The sequence below is a fragment of the Pantherophis guttatus genome, chromosome 15, assembly GCF_059756535.1.
Source record: "Pantherophis guttatus breed Tessera chromosome 15, ASM5975653v1, whole genome shotgun sequence".
In the NCBI taxonomy this organism is placed as follows: domain Eukaryota; kingdom Metazoa; phylum Chordata; class Lepidosauria; order Squamata; family Colubridae; genus Pantherophis; species Pantherophis guttatus.
The window spans coordinates 5848764-5862735 of NC_142077.1; positions in this window are offsets into that span (position 1 = coordinate 5848764).

Sequence of the window (13972 nt, forward strand, 5' to 3'; positions counted from 1 at the left end):
GACTGATGGGCACTTGCCCCATGGGCCCCACAAGCATAGGAGCCCCATACTAATCTGTGTATGTTAACCCTTCAATGCACCTCGTATCATACAAATACAGCAATATATTTGTTACATTTTACTCAATGGTGAAATCCAAATTTTTTTTTACTACCGGTTCGGTGGGCGTGGCTTGGCGGGCTTGGCAGGGGAAGGATACTGCAAAATCTCCATTCCCACTACACTCCAGGGGGAAGGATGCTGCAAAATCCCCATTCCCTCCCCATTCCTGGGGGAAGGATAACTGCAAAATCCCCATTCCCTCCCCACTCCTGGGGGAAGGATAACTGCAAAACCCCCATTCCCTCCCCACTCCTGGGGGAAGGATATTGCAAAATCCCCATTCCCTCCCCACTCCTGGGGGAAGGATAACTGCAAAATCCCCATTCCCTCCCCACTCCTGGGGGAAGGATAACTGCAAAATCCCCATTCCCTCCCCACTCCTGGGGGAAGGATAACTGCAAAATCCCCATTCCCTCCCCACTCCTGGGGGAAGGATATTGCAAAACCCCCATTTCCCCCCCCCCACTCCTGGGGGAAGGATATTGCAAAATCTCCATTCCCACCCCACTCTGGGGCCAGTCAGAGGTGGTATTTGCCGGTTCTCCGAACTGCTCAAAATATCCGCTACCAGTTCTCCAGAACCTGATGGATTTCACTCCTGGTTTTACTGCATTTTTTAAAAAAATTAATACTAACATACCAATAAAATTAATATGTGTTTAGTTTTATCGACCATTTACATTCTTTTATTCCTGTGAGTAGTTGTCTTGGCCCCCCCTCCCCTCCAACATACTGCTTTGCTGGAGGGGGGGGGCATAATGCTGTTAAGACGGCCCTGCCTGAAGATTCAGCTCCAGTGTTTTATCTTGGCCTGCCTATCCAGTGCATAAATTGAGTGTTGTTTGAAGTCACGAACTGATTAAGAACCAGATTCAACTCCACAGCCTCCACGGAAGCAGGCTTGGTTTCCCTCTAGTCTAGCTCTACTTTTCTTTTTTCTCTTTTTCCTGGCTTCGGAGGAAACAGGGAAAAGTTATTCTCCCACCTTACGGGATGGGTAGCTGAGGAAGACTGCTTTGGCCTCTTTTGTAGGGAAGGGTAATTAAAAGATATAAAAGGTCTCATTGAATATGCAGCGGGTTCTTTTGCAAGACTGAGGGTCTATTGAGAGTCCGGGGCCTTCTTCTTCCTCCCATCAACCCCCGAAGTAGCCCCCTTCTCATTGATTGGGGAGAGGAAGGGGGGGCGCGCGAGATGGACTCTCCAACTCAATAGTGTTGTAAATTCAGCCGGTCGCCTTCACAAAAGCCTTCCTCATAAATGAGAATGATTCAACCCTGTTCTTCCTCCTTCCTCCCCACCCCCTCACCCCTCCCTCACCTTCCCTGTCAAATCCTCCCCCCCCTACCCTTGCCCACTCTGCTCCAAACCTCATCCACATCCAAGAAGCCAAAGAATTGAGGAGAAAACAATGTTACCACCCATTATGACACGCACAGCATGGGAAGAGCAGCCAAGGGGGAAGCGTCATAGCAAAGCCCCCTCCCCCAGCGTGTGCGCGCGCGGGGGAGGAGAAAAGGGGTATCCCCCAAAATGAGAGGGATGGGAAAAAGCTGTAAAAAAAGAAAAAAAAAACACCAGAGATGCTTAAAAGTGGCAGCTTGGTGACAACTGCCACAAAGCCCTTCCCAAGGCATTATTTCAGAAAACCTTACAATAACTATCTGAAGTAGGTCAGGTAATTTATTAAACCCCACACACAGGCAGTCAAGGAAGCGTTTTGTCTCCAAGCAGAGAGAGAGAAAAAGTCCCAAGGGATCCGAAGGGACCGGTCCGTTGAGGAAATAAGCAAACTGACTTAAGGTGCAAAATTGTTTGTTAGTTTATTTGTTTTTTTCCAGAAGGGAAAAGTTAAAGGAGAGGCCGAGAAGATAAAGCAGAAATCCAATCAGGCTGAACAAGGAGATGCAAATGAAATGGATGAATTGGACTCTATCTGGAGGGGGGGGAAAGGTTATTTGGAGTTACAGCTACCCTTTTTCCCGTCGTCAACAGGCTACAAGTGCAGGTCCAAAGTTTGTGATAGTCTCACCCTATGGTGCACTAAATATGGGGTTTATCCTTAGAGCACACAGTTAATCACTGGCAGTGCTTACAGCACATTTAATCCACGGGGAACAGCTGTTTATTTATTGAACTGTATTTTTATCCTGCTTCCCAGGGGCCCTGTTCTCCCAATATACTTCCAAGCCTCACAGCAGCATTCTGGGTAACCTCTTCACCGCTTCATTAAATGTGGATATTGGGGTGTGTGGAAAACCCCCCCTCTCGTAATATTATTAGACCCAACAGCGCAAGTATTGCTATAAGGCTGCTGGAACCCAGCTGCAAAAATGGGGTTGGTCACTAGTGGGCAGCAAAGAGAGGTCAAATGTACTTAGGAGAGGCCAAGAATCTTAAAAAAAAAAAAAAAAAGTTTGTGGGAAGATCTTGTGGAGAATGAATAAACTGAACTGGCCCATTTTTCTTTGTCACCTGGCTCCAGATCCTCTCTATGCATCTGGGGAGGGCGAAAACAGCCTTCCCCACCCCCTCCAGGCCCTCCGGAGGCAGGAAACAGCCTGTTTCCCTACTTCTAGTGGGCCCAAAAGGCCTGAAAATCAGGTAGCCAGCGTGCACATGCACGCCGGAGCTGAGCTGGCGTGCCCACTGATATGGCTACACGTGCCACCTGTGGCACCTGTGCCATAGGTTCGCCATCATGGCACTAGACTGAAAAAAAAGGAAGCTATCATTATATTATTTATTTAACAAATGTACATAGCAACCCATGGACTGAAGGGACACTGGACTGCTGAGATTGTCCATCTACTCTTCAGTCAACACTGCTTAGATTCAAGTGTAGCAAGATGCCATCCTGGTTTTGTTTAGCGTTCTGTTGTGTGAATAGATAGAACTATTGGCTCAGTGGCTAAGACGCTGAGCTTGTCAATCGAAAGGTCAGCAGTTCAGCGGTTCGAATCCCTAGTAGTGTCGCTTCCCGTTCCTTCTCCCAGCTTCTGCCAATCTAGCAGTTCGAAAGCATGTAAAAAAATGCAAGTGGAAAAATAGGGACCACCTTTGGGGGGAAGATAACAGCGCTCCGTGCGCCTTTGGCGTTGAGTCATGCTAGCCGCATGACCACGGAGACGTCTTCGGACAGCGCTGGCTTTGAAACGGAGATGAGCACCGCCCCCTAGAGTCGGGAACCGACTAGCACATATGTGTGAGGGGTACCTTTACGTTTAGTGAGATGCCTCCCACCCACCCACCCACCTAAGCTCTAAGTCTACAACATTTAAGATAAATTGGAAATGCCAAGGAAGAGCCTGTAGTACAGTGGACTAAAGCACTGTTATTAACATCTGCTGCTTGCAATTACTGCGAGTTCAAATCTCACCAGGCTCAAGGTTGACTCAGCCTTCCATCCTTTCTAAGGTAGGTAAAATGACGACCCAGATTGTGGGGGCAATAAGCTGACTGTGTATAAATATACAAAAGTATGAAGGCTACTGCTTAACGCACTGTAAGCCGCCCTGAGTCTCCGGAGAAGGGCAGCATATAAATCAATTTTTTTAAAAAAAGGAAAGAAAGAGAAAGAAAGAGAAAAGGAAGGAAGGAAGGAAGGAAGGAAGGAAGGAAGGAAAGAAGAAAGAAAGAAAGAAAGAAAGAAAGAAGAAAGAAAGAAAGAAAGAAAGAAAGAGAAGCTGACTTTGTATAAATATACAAAAGTATGAAGGCTATTGCTCAACGCATTGTAAACTATAACATATAAACTAAAAGCAAAATATATATATATAAAAAGAAGGGATCTATACTATTCTGCAATGCAAAACCTCTAAACGAGCCTAAGGGTTTTCTGAAGCCAAGGTCAACGAGCCCGCTGGCAGGGGACGATGGGGTTTTGCACTCCTCCACCCAATCTGGAGACCAGTATATATACACCGGGCGGTTATGTATCACCTGTTCAAAGAAAGGCCTAACGTGGATTCTTTCGCGGGGGGGGGGGGTTGCTGGAAAAAAAAAAAAAAGCAGGTTTGCACGAGCCTCGGCCTTTGAAGTGCAAGGAAGCCTTTCCCTGAGCCAAGCTGTGTGCGGCGGGGCAGGCTGCCCCGGAGCTTGGCGGATGCGCTGGGGTTTGGCGGCCGCCCCATCTCTCCGCCCTGCCGCGTGCATTTGGCTGAAGGTCGTGAGAACAGAGCGAGTTTCTCTCGCTCCCTTCCTCCGCAGAGATTGCGCCCGGGCGCGCCGCCAAGCCAACCCACAAATTCCCTCCTGGTTTGGACTGTGTGCGGCGGCGGCGGCGGCGGCGGCTGCTGGATGACTGGCTGGCCGTCCGTCCGCCCTCCCTCCTTTCCCTCCCGACTCTTGGCGAGCCGACGAGCGTTCAGCCGCCCACGCGGGGCCGGGCGCTGGAGCGTTGAGGGAGTGACGGGAGCCCTCGCCTGGCTCAGCTGGGTGGCCCGGCTTGCTGGAGGAAGGCCGAGGGTGGAGCGCTTGGCACAATCCGTGGCTTTGGCGCGCCGGATCGCAGCGCCACGTCGGCTTGGCCAAGCTGGCATTTTGGAGTGGGGAGGGGGCGTCCGTCGAACCCCTGCTTAAAGTTTGGGGACTTTCTTCCCACGCCCCGAACAGCCTTGCTTGCACCCAATCTCTCTGTGTGTGGGGGGGGGGCGAGGGGGGGTCGGTCTGCAACCAGGTTACCCGCGTGATTTTTTTTTTTTTATTATTATTTTTTAATTTGATTTGTATGCCGCCCTTCTCCGGAGACTCAGGGCGGCTTACAATGCGTTAAGCAATAGCCTTCCTACTTTTGTATATATTTATACAAAGTCAGCTTCTCTTTCTTTCTTTCTTTCTTTCTTTCTTTCTTTCTTTCTTTCTTTCTTTCTTTCTTTCTTTCTTTCTTTCTTTCTGTCCTTCCTTCCTTCCTTCCTTCTTTCTTTCTCTTTCTTTTCTAAATTTGATTTATATGCCGCCCTTCTCCGGAGACTCAGGGCGGCTTACAATGCGTTAAGCAATAGCCTTCATACTTTTGTATATTTTATACAAAGTCAGTTTCTCTTTCTTTCTTTCTTTCTTTCTTTCTTTCTTTCTTTCTTTCTTTCCTTCCTTCCTTCCTTCCTTCCTTCCTTCCTTCCTTCCTTCTTTCTCTTTCTTTTCTAAATTTGATTTATATGCCGCCCTTCTCCGGAGACTCAGGGCGGCTTACAATGCGTTAAGCAATAGCCTTCCTACTTTTGTATATATTTATACAAAGTCAGCTTCTCTTTCTTTCTTTCTTTCTTTCTTTCTTTCTTTCTTTCTTTCTTTCTGTCCTTCCTTCCTTCCTTCCTTCTTTCTTTCTCTTTCTTTTCTAAATTTGATTTATATGCCGCCCTTCTCCGGAGACTCAGGGCGGCTTACAATGCGTTAAGCAATAGCCTTCATTCTTTTGTATATTTATACAAAGTCAGTTTCTCTTTCTTTCTTTCTTTCTTTCTTTCTTTCTTTCTTTCTTTCTTTCTTTCTTTCCTTCCTTCCTTCCTTCCTTCTTTCTTTCTCTTTCTTTTCTAAATTTGATTTATATGCCGCCCTTCTCCGGAGACTCAGGGCGGCTTACAATGCGTTAAGCAATAGCCTTCCTACTTTTGTATATTTTATACAAAGTCAGTTTCTCTTTCTTTCTTTCTTTCTTTCTTTCTTTCTTTCTTTCTTTCTTTCTTTCTTTCCTTCCTTCCTTCCTTCCTTCCTTCCTTCCTTCCTTCCTTCCTTCCTTCCTTCTTTCTCTTTCTTTTCTAAATTTGATTTATATGCCGCCCTTCTCCGGAGACTCAGGGCGGCTTACAATGCGTTAAGCAATAGCCTTCATTCTTTTGTATATATTAAATAAAGTCAGCTTATTGCCCCCACAAACCGGGTCCTCAATTTACCCACCTTAAAAAGGATGGAAGGCTGAGTCGACCTTGAGCCTGGTAAGATTGGAACCTGCAGTAATTGCAGGCAGCTGGATGTTAAATGCTGCCTTAGTAGGAGGCATTAGCCTCCTACGCCACTCAGGCTCCCACTCCCCGCGTGGAGCAAGGTAGCCCACTCCCCGCGTGGAGCAAGGTTGATCAAGGCTGGGCTGGGAGCGAGCCTGGCGCACGCTTTCCCGCCGCCTTTTTTTAACCACCTTTTTTTTTTTTCATTCATTCTTGACCTGGTTATTCAGGTTTGTTTGTTTTTTTATTTCGCCCCCAGTTCTTGGAATGATAAACAAAGCCGTGGGCCCTGGCCTTAAAAAAAAAGAAAAAAAAAAGAGGTAATGATCTCGATTCCATGTTTGATCCAGGGCAATAAAGCAGCCCCCCCCGAGGAAGAAGAAGAAAAAAATAAATAAATGGGGGATATAGGGGCAAGTTTGGGCTGGAGAGAAGATGTCACGGAATTTAAAAGGCCTTTCCGAGGTTGGCAGCCGGCTGGCTTTAACCAACAAGAACAAGAGACTCAAAAATAAAATAAAAATAAAAAAATGAACCACCAGGCGCCCAAGTTTGAAACCATCCTTAAAATCAGCCAAACTGCACTCTCCAAAATCTGCTCAGCTGGATTATTTCTCCTCGCCTCATCAGAAAAATCCTAGAAGTTTGTTTTTTTCCCCCCATACATATATATATATGTATATATTTAAACTGGAAAAAAAACAAGGGCGAAGGTTGCTTGTAATTTGCTACTGGAAAAAAAACAAACCCTGAAAAGTAAGGTACCCTTGGCCATAATCACCATTGTCGTTATAAAAAGTAAAAAAAATGAATTAGAATAGAATAGAATAGAGTAACAGAGTTGGAAGGGACCTTAGAGGTCTTCTAGTCCAACCCCCTGCTTAGGCAGGAAACTCTACGCCACTTGGTTATCCAACATCTTAAGACCAAAGCTCTTAAGACTTTTTTATTCCACCAGGCGGGCCTGGCCTAATCTTTTCCCTCTTTTTAATTATGCAAATTTTTAATGGGTTTTTAAATGATTGGGGTGTTTCAATTTGTCTGGGCCAAATTGTTTAATTCGATTTTACTTTGTTTTTTTAAATTTTGTATCTATGTATTTTTTTTTACTGTTTGGCTGTTCACCGCCCTGAGTCCTTCGGGAGTAGGGCGGTATATAAATCAAATAAATAAATAAATAAATAAATAAATAAATAAATAAATAAATAAATAATAATAATAATAATAATAATAATAATAATAAAAAATAAAATAAAATAAAAATAAAAATAAAAATAATCATCTTCTTCTTCTTCTTCTTCTTCTTCTTCTTCTTCTTCTTCTTCTTCTTCTTCTTCTTCTTCTTCTTCTTCTTCTTCTTCTTCTTCTTCTTCTTCTTCTTCTTCTTCTTCTTCTTCTTCTTCTTCTTCTTCAAAACCTCCAGTGTTGGAGCATTCTGGAGGCCCAAGTGGTTCCACTGATTATAATAATCTACAAGTTAGCAAGCTTGCCTTCCCGGGGATCGCTGTTGGTTGGGCCTGGTACTCAGATTGAGTGGTTCGACTGAAGGAGCAAACAGACAAATAAACCATGTTTGGTTTAGAAGGGGATTGTGTCAAGCACGCCGGAGCAGAGCCGCCAAAATCCGAGAAAAACCCTTTGTCGCAAACCGGCTGGCCGGCTTGCAGCTTGCAGACCGACTCAAGCCATTAATTTGATGAATTGAACTGAAATGCCCCCACAGAAGCAGCCCCTGCTTTTCTGAGGTCAGGGGTTCACTGCACCCAAGCCCCTCAATCAGGATCTAGTCTCCGTCCCGAATGGGAGAGGAATGCGGCCCTTTCAAAGCGGGGGAGATTGGCGCCAAAATTCTTGCTCCGCTCGCTGCACTCCCGGACAAAGGATGCCAATCCCCCAACTCACGGCTCCCCTCCACCCACCCGACTTGAGAGGCCTGTCTGCCCACTGATCACACCCAGAGAGTGAGGGGATAAAATAAATAAACTGCCGTAGGTTGTTTGTCTTCCTTTAAGACGGCAGGCCCCGTTTGAGAGGATTTATGGACAAGGGGGTATCTGCTCCTGAACTTGCAAATACATTTTGAAGGGAAACACCTTTTTAGTCCCCGAATTCCCCCACTCCCCCACTCCTTGGAGCTCTGTTCTTTCTGGGTTATAAAGTCTGGAATCTGTTAGATTCCTTTCAGATGTGTCAAAGCCAGAGTGCCTGATAACACTAGCATTTTTATTTTTATTTTTTTAAGTGCCAGGATTTAGCACCAACTTAACTAGCTTTGCTTAAGTTTACTGAAGTTTACCTTTCTGCGTCCCCAGGGATTTCACCCATCTTTTCAAATGGGCAATATAGGAATTGCATTAAGATAAGCTTGTGGCTAAGATTGGACCATAAGGAAGGCTGAGGGCCAAAGAATGGAGGCCTTTGAACTCTGGTGCTGGAGGAGACTCCTGCGAGTCCCTTGGACTGCAAGGCCATCCAACCGGTCGGTCCTAGAGGAGATCAACCCTGACTGCTCTTTAGAAGGCCAGATCCTGAAGAGGAAACTCAAATACTTTGGCCACCTAATGAGAAGGAAGGAAGGACTCACTGGAGAAAAAAGCCGAATGCTGGGAACGATGGAGGGCAGAAGAAGAAGGGGACGGCAGAGAATGAGGTGGCTGGATGGAGTCACCGAAGCAGTCGGCGAGAGCTTAAATGGACTCCAGAGGATGGTAGAGGACAGGAAGGCCTGGAGGAACGTTGTCCATGGGGTTGCAATGGGTCGGACACGACTTCGCAACTAACAACAAGATCGTGGCAGCTGAACAAAATCACAGCTTGCGAAGCCAATTCCTAGTTGGGTGGCATATAAATTTGATTGTTATATATTATTATTATTATTATTATTATTATTATTATTATTATTATTATTCTCTATCAACCCTGCTACCTAGCCTCCTAGTTCAGTGGCTGTATTCACACAACTTGTTAAACCTAATTACTAAAGCATCTCCTGTTCCAGATGCCCATAGTTCGAATAGAATAGAATAGAATAGAATAGAATAGAATAGAATAGAACAGAACAGAATAGCATTAGAGTAGAGTAGAGTAGAGTAGAATAGAATAGAATAGAATAGAATAATAGAATAGAATAGAATTAAGAGTAGAATAGAATAGAATAGAATAGAATAGAATAGAATAGAATAGAACAGGATTATAGAGTAGAGTAGAGTAGAGTAGAGTAGAGTAGAGTAGAGTAGAATAATATAGAATAGAATAATATTGAATTGAATTGAATTGAATTTTTTATTTGCCAAGTGTGATTGGACACACAAGGAATTAGTCTTTGGTGCATATGCTCTCAGTGTACCTTAAGAAAAATAAAATACATTCATCAAGAATAATAAGATACAACACTTAGTGATAGTCATAGGTTACTAATAAGCAAATCATAGTAGGAAACAAACAGAACAATATAAATTGTAAAAATACAAGCAACACAGTTCTAGTCAGACCAGGGGCCTGAATTCACACAATCTATAAGGCTCCCCTACACACACACACATGGTTAATATAACCATCTTAATACGTTGTACAATTGCAATAATTATTTGCTCGGCCTTGCTCCATGAATAACAATAATAATACTCGTTCCTATCTTTCTATCTGAGAAAATGCATTTCCAGCCACCCGAGACTCTTCAATTCTATCTGAGAAAACTGGATCAAATCTAATTTGTACACCAGGCACCGATAATGTGTGTTTTTGAAGGAGCTTTTACACTATCTGCCCCGCCCCTCTTCATTCCACTTGATTAGTAAGAACAGCAGGTTTCCCATTGATTGGCAGCACCTCTCGGGAATGTTCCTCAGCCCTGTATAGAAATGCAAAGTATCGAATCTGGCAAAATTCTCACTGCAAAACATGCCCTTGCTTTAAACCCTTTATCTAATGGCCAGGGTGTATATATGCAGGAATAATGACAGAATGTTATTGACATGCTTCAACCTACAGAGTTCCATTCTTTACTCTTACTGTTAAAGGTAAATCCTTGGTCAACTTTGTTTTGGAAGTTCTGATTTTTCACTAGACTAATCTAGTAGAAATGGTGGTGGATTTTAGAAGAAACCCTCCTATACTACCATCTCTTACAATACTAGACAACACAGTATCACCAGTAGAGACCTCCTAGGTTCTATCATATCTCAAGACTTAAAATGGACACCTAACGTCAAAAACATCATAAAAAAAGCTCAACGAAGAATGTTCTTTCTGCGCCAATTCAGAAAGCTCAAACTGTCTAAAGAGCTGTTGATCCAGTTCTACAGAGGAGTGATTGAGTCTGTCATCTGCACCTTTCATAATTGTCTGGTTTGGCTCTGCAACCCAACAAGACAGACAGAGACTTCAGAGGATCATTAGAACTGCAGAAAAAACCATGGCTACCAACCTGCCTTCCATGGAGGACCTGTCTACTGCACGAGTCAAAAAGAGGGCTGGGAAAATATCTACGGACCCCTCGCATCCTGGACATCAACTGTTCCAACTCCTACCCTCAAAACAAGGCTATAGAGCACTGCACACCAAAACAACTAAACACAAGGACATTTTTTTTCCCAAATGCCATCACTCTGCTTAACCACTAATTCCCACAACATTGTCAAATAATTTACTAAGACTATTTTACTATTCTTCTTCTCTTCCTTAATAGTATCTATCTCTTCCCACTTATTACTATAACCATGTTGCTTGTATCCTTCAATTTATGTTGTTTTTATTTGTTTCCTAGTACGATTTTATAGCTTATTAGTAACCTTGACTATCACTAAGTGTTATATCTTTTTATTCTTGATGAATGTTATTTTATTCTCCTTATGTACACTGAGAGCATATGCACCTAAGAAAGACAAATAAACACTTGGCCAGTAAAGAATTCTTTCTATTCTATTCTATTCTATTCTATTCTATTCTATTCTATTCTATTCTATTCTATTCTATTCTATTCTACTCTACTCTACTCTACTCTACTCTACTCTACTCTACTCTACTCTACTCTACTTCTATTCTATTCTATTCTATTCTATTCTACTCTACTCTACTCTACTCTACTTCTATTCCTATTCTATTCTACTCTACTCTACTCTACTCTACTCTACTCCTATTCTATTCTATTCTATTCTATTCTATTCTACTCTACTCTACTCTACTCTACTCTACCCTATTCTAATTCTAATTCTATTCTATTCTACTCTACTCTATTCTTATTCTATTCTATTCTATTTCTATTCTATTCTACTCTACTCTATTCTATTCTAATTCTTATCTATTCTATTCTAATTCTATTCTACTCTACTCTAATTCTATTCTAATTCTAATTCTATTCTATTCTAATTCTATTCTAATTCTAATTCTAATTCTATTCTATTCTATTCTATTCTATTCTATTCTATTCTATTCTATTCTATTCATGATCTCTAAGCAAGTGAAACATGGGAGCATTTCTGGCTGTTTTAACCCAGATTTTAAAAATGCTATTTACTTCTGCTGGTGCAAACAAAACCACCTTCCTCGTTCAGCCCTCTTTGTTTTAGAAAGGAGCAAGGTTTCGATGGAGAGGGAGGTTGTTTAAAAGCTGAACAGAGTAAAATATCATAGCAGTGAGCCGGGTGGGAAGGGGGAAAGAAAAAACCCACACGTCTGTTCAACAGATGGGAAGGTTGGATCATGTGCCTGTGCAATTCTTCCTAACTTTTTAGGAAGTTTTCTCAAAGACCCTAGAACAAACTTTGACTGATCTGTGGGCTGCGGATGACTTCACCAACCATCCGCTGAGTGGGACAGGTGAAGAATTCCTGCGGCACACAAAGAGGAAAGAGACAAGAAAGAAGGTAGCTGGGCCTCTTTTGACACGTAAAGCTAATTAGCAGAGCAGTGAGGCTAGGCCAGCTCGCTTGGGAAAATGCCACTGTTCTCACGTTTATGGCTCCTAAAAAAAGCCTTAAGATTTTTGCTGTGTCTGGCTGTCTCTCAACCGCCGGCCGAATTTATCTCAAGGAGATAACAGCAAAGTCTGTCCGAACCAGAAACGGTGCATATGTGGGAGAATGAATGGAAAAATTAGACCAAACATTTTCTCAACCAGTTCACTTTTTTTTTTCTTCACTTAGTACTGAAAACTGTTGTCGGTAGCTTAAGGGGGAAAAGAGAGAGGGGGGGGAATATGCCATTCATTTCACAACCCCAAACAGATACCCTTTGTTTGTTTCATATTGGATCTGGTGTCTTACCTGGTTTTTTATTTTCTCCACAGCTCAAACATAGGTAAGGAAAGCTCAGTGTGTAGATTGGCTTCAGATGCAGAAGCCAAATCAATTTCATACTGGAAAGGAAACCATTTAAAAAGAAATATAATTCCTTCCCTGCTTTGCCGCTCGGAAACCTTTCCCCAAATAAACAGTCATAACACTGAAACTCCAAATGCTGCCAGATAGATAGATAGATAGATAGATAGATAGATAGATAGATAGATAAGGAGAGAGGATGGAGGATGGAGAAGAATGGATAATAGATAGATAGATAGATAGATAGATAGATAGATAGATAGATAGATAGATAGATAGATAGATAGATGATAGATAGAGAAGGAGAGAGGATGGAGGATGGAGAAGAATGGATAATAGATAGATAGATAGATAGATAGATAGATAGATAGATAGATAGATGATAGATGATAGATAGATAGATAGATAGATAGATAGATAGATAGATAAGGAGAGAGGATGGAGGATGGAGAAGAATGGATGATAGATAGATAGATAGATAGATAGATAGATAGATAGATGATAGATGATAGAGAAGGAGAGGATGGAGGATGGAGAAGAATGGATAATAGATAGATAGATAGATAGATAGATAGATAGATAGATAGATAAGGAGAGAGGATGGAGGATGGAGAAGAATGGATGATAGATAGATAGATAGATAGATAGATAGATAGATAGATAGATGATAGATGATAGAGAAGGAGAGAGGATGGAGGATGGAGAAGAATAGATGATAGATAGATAGATGATAGATAGAGATAGGAGAGATGATGGAGAAAGATGGATAATAGATTGGATGGATAAATAGAGAGAGGAGAGAGAATGGAGAAAGATGGATAATAGATTGGATGGATGGATGGATGGATAGATAGATATGATAGGTAGGCAGGGAGAGAGAGAGAGAGAGAGAGAGAGAGATGACAGACAGATGGACAGAGTTTAACTTTACTCCTGCTTTTAGAACATAAGGAAAGCTGCAATAGAATTAAACTTCCCTGCCTGAATCATAGTTTTCATGATCTTAATCCTTGAAGGGAGCAGCTTTTATTGCTAAGGCCAGTTAAGAAACTGATCCCTTTTTCCCCACAGCCCCCTCTCTCCGCTGTTGGAACCTTGTCATAAATGGAAGGAAAAGCAAAATAATTAAACCACGAAGTAAGGTAAACAATCCCATTTACCCAAATATTTAAATCCATTTTTTTTCTTATTTGGCACCACCTCTTCAATGACCCAGTCAGCAAAGTCCCTCCCCTTGATTTCATGCCATTCCTCCTCCAAAATATGTGTCCAAACTCCGTGCTAAGACCCCCCCCCAGCTGAACAGTTCAACAGTCCACTAAGCCACAAGTTCTTACAAATTTGTTTTTTAATGCAATGACTGTAATGGATACATACATCCAGGGGTGGGGCTGCTGGGGGTTCACACGGGTTCGGGAGAACCTCTAGCTAAGATTCTGTGCAGTTTGGAGAGCCCCCAAATCCCACTCCTGGCTGGCCCCGCCCATCCCTCCCCTCCCCTGCCAGGAGTCCCCACGCGGCCCGTTTTAGATGCAGGTAAGTTCAGGGCGTGCACAGATGCTCGGGGAAGGCGAAAAACAGGCCTACCGGAAGTTCGGGAAGGCCAGAAAT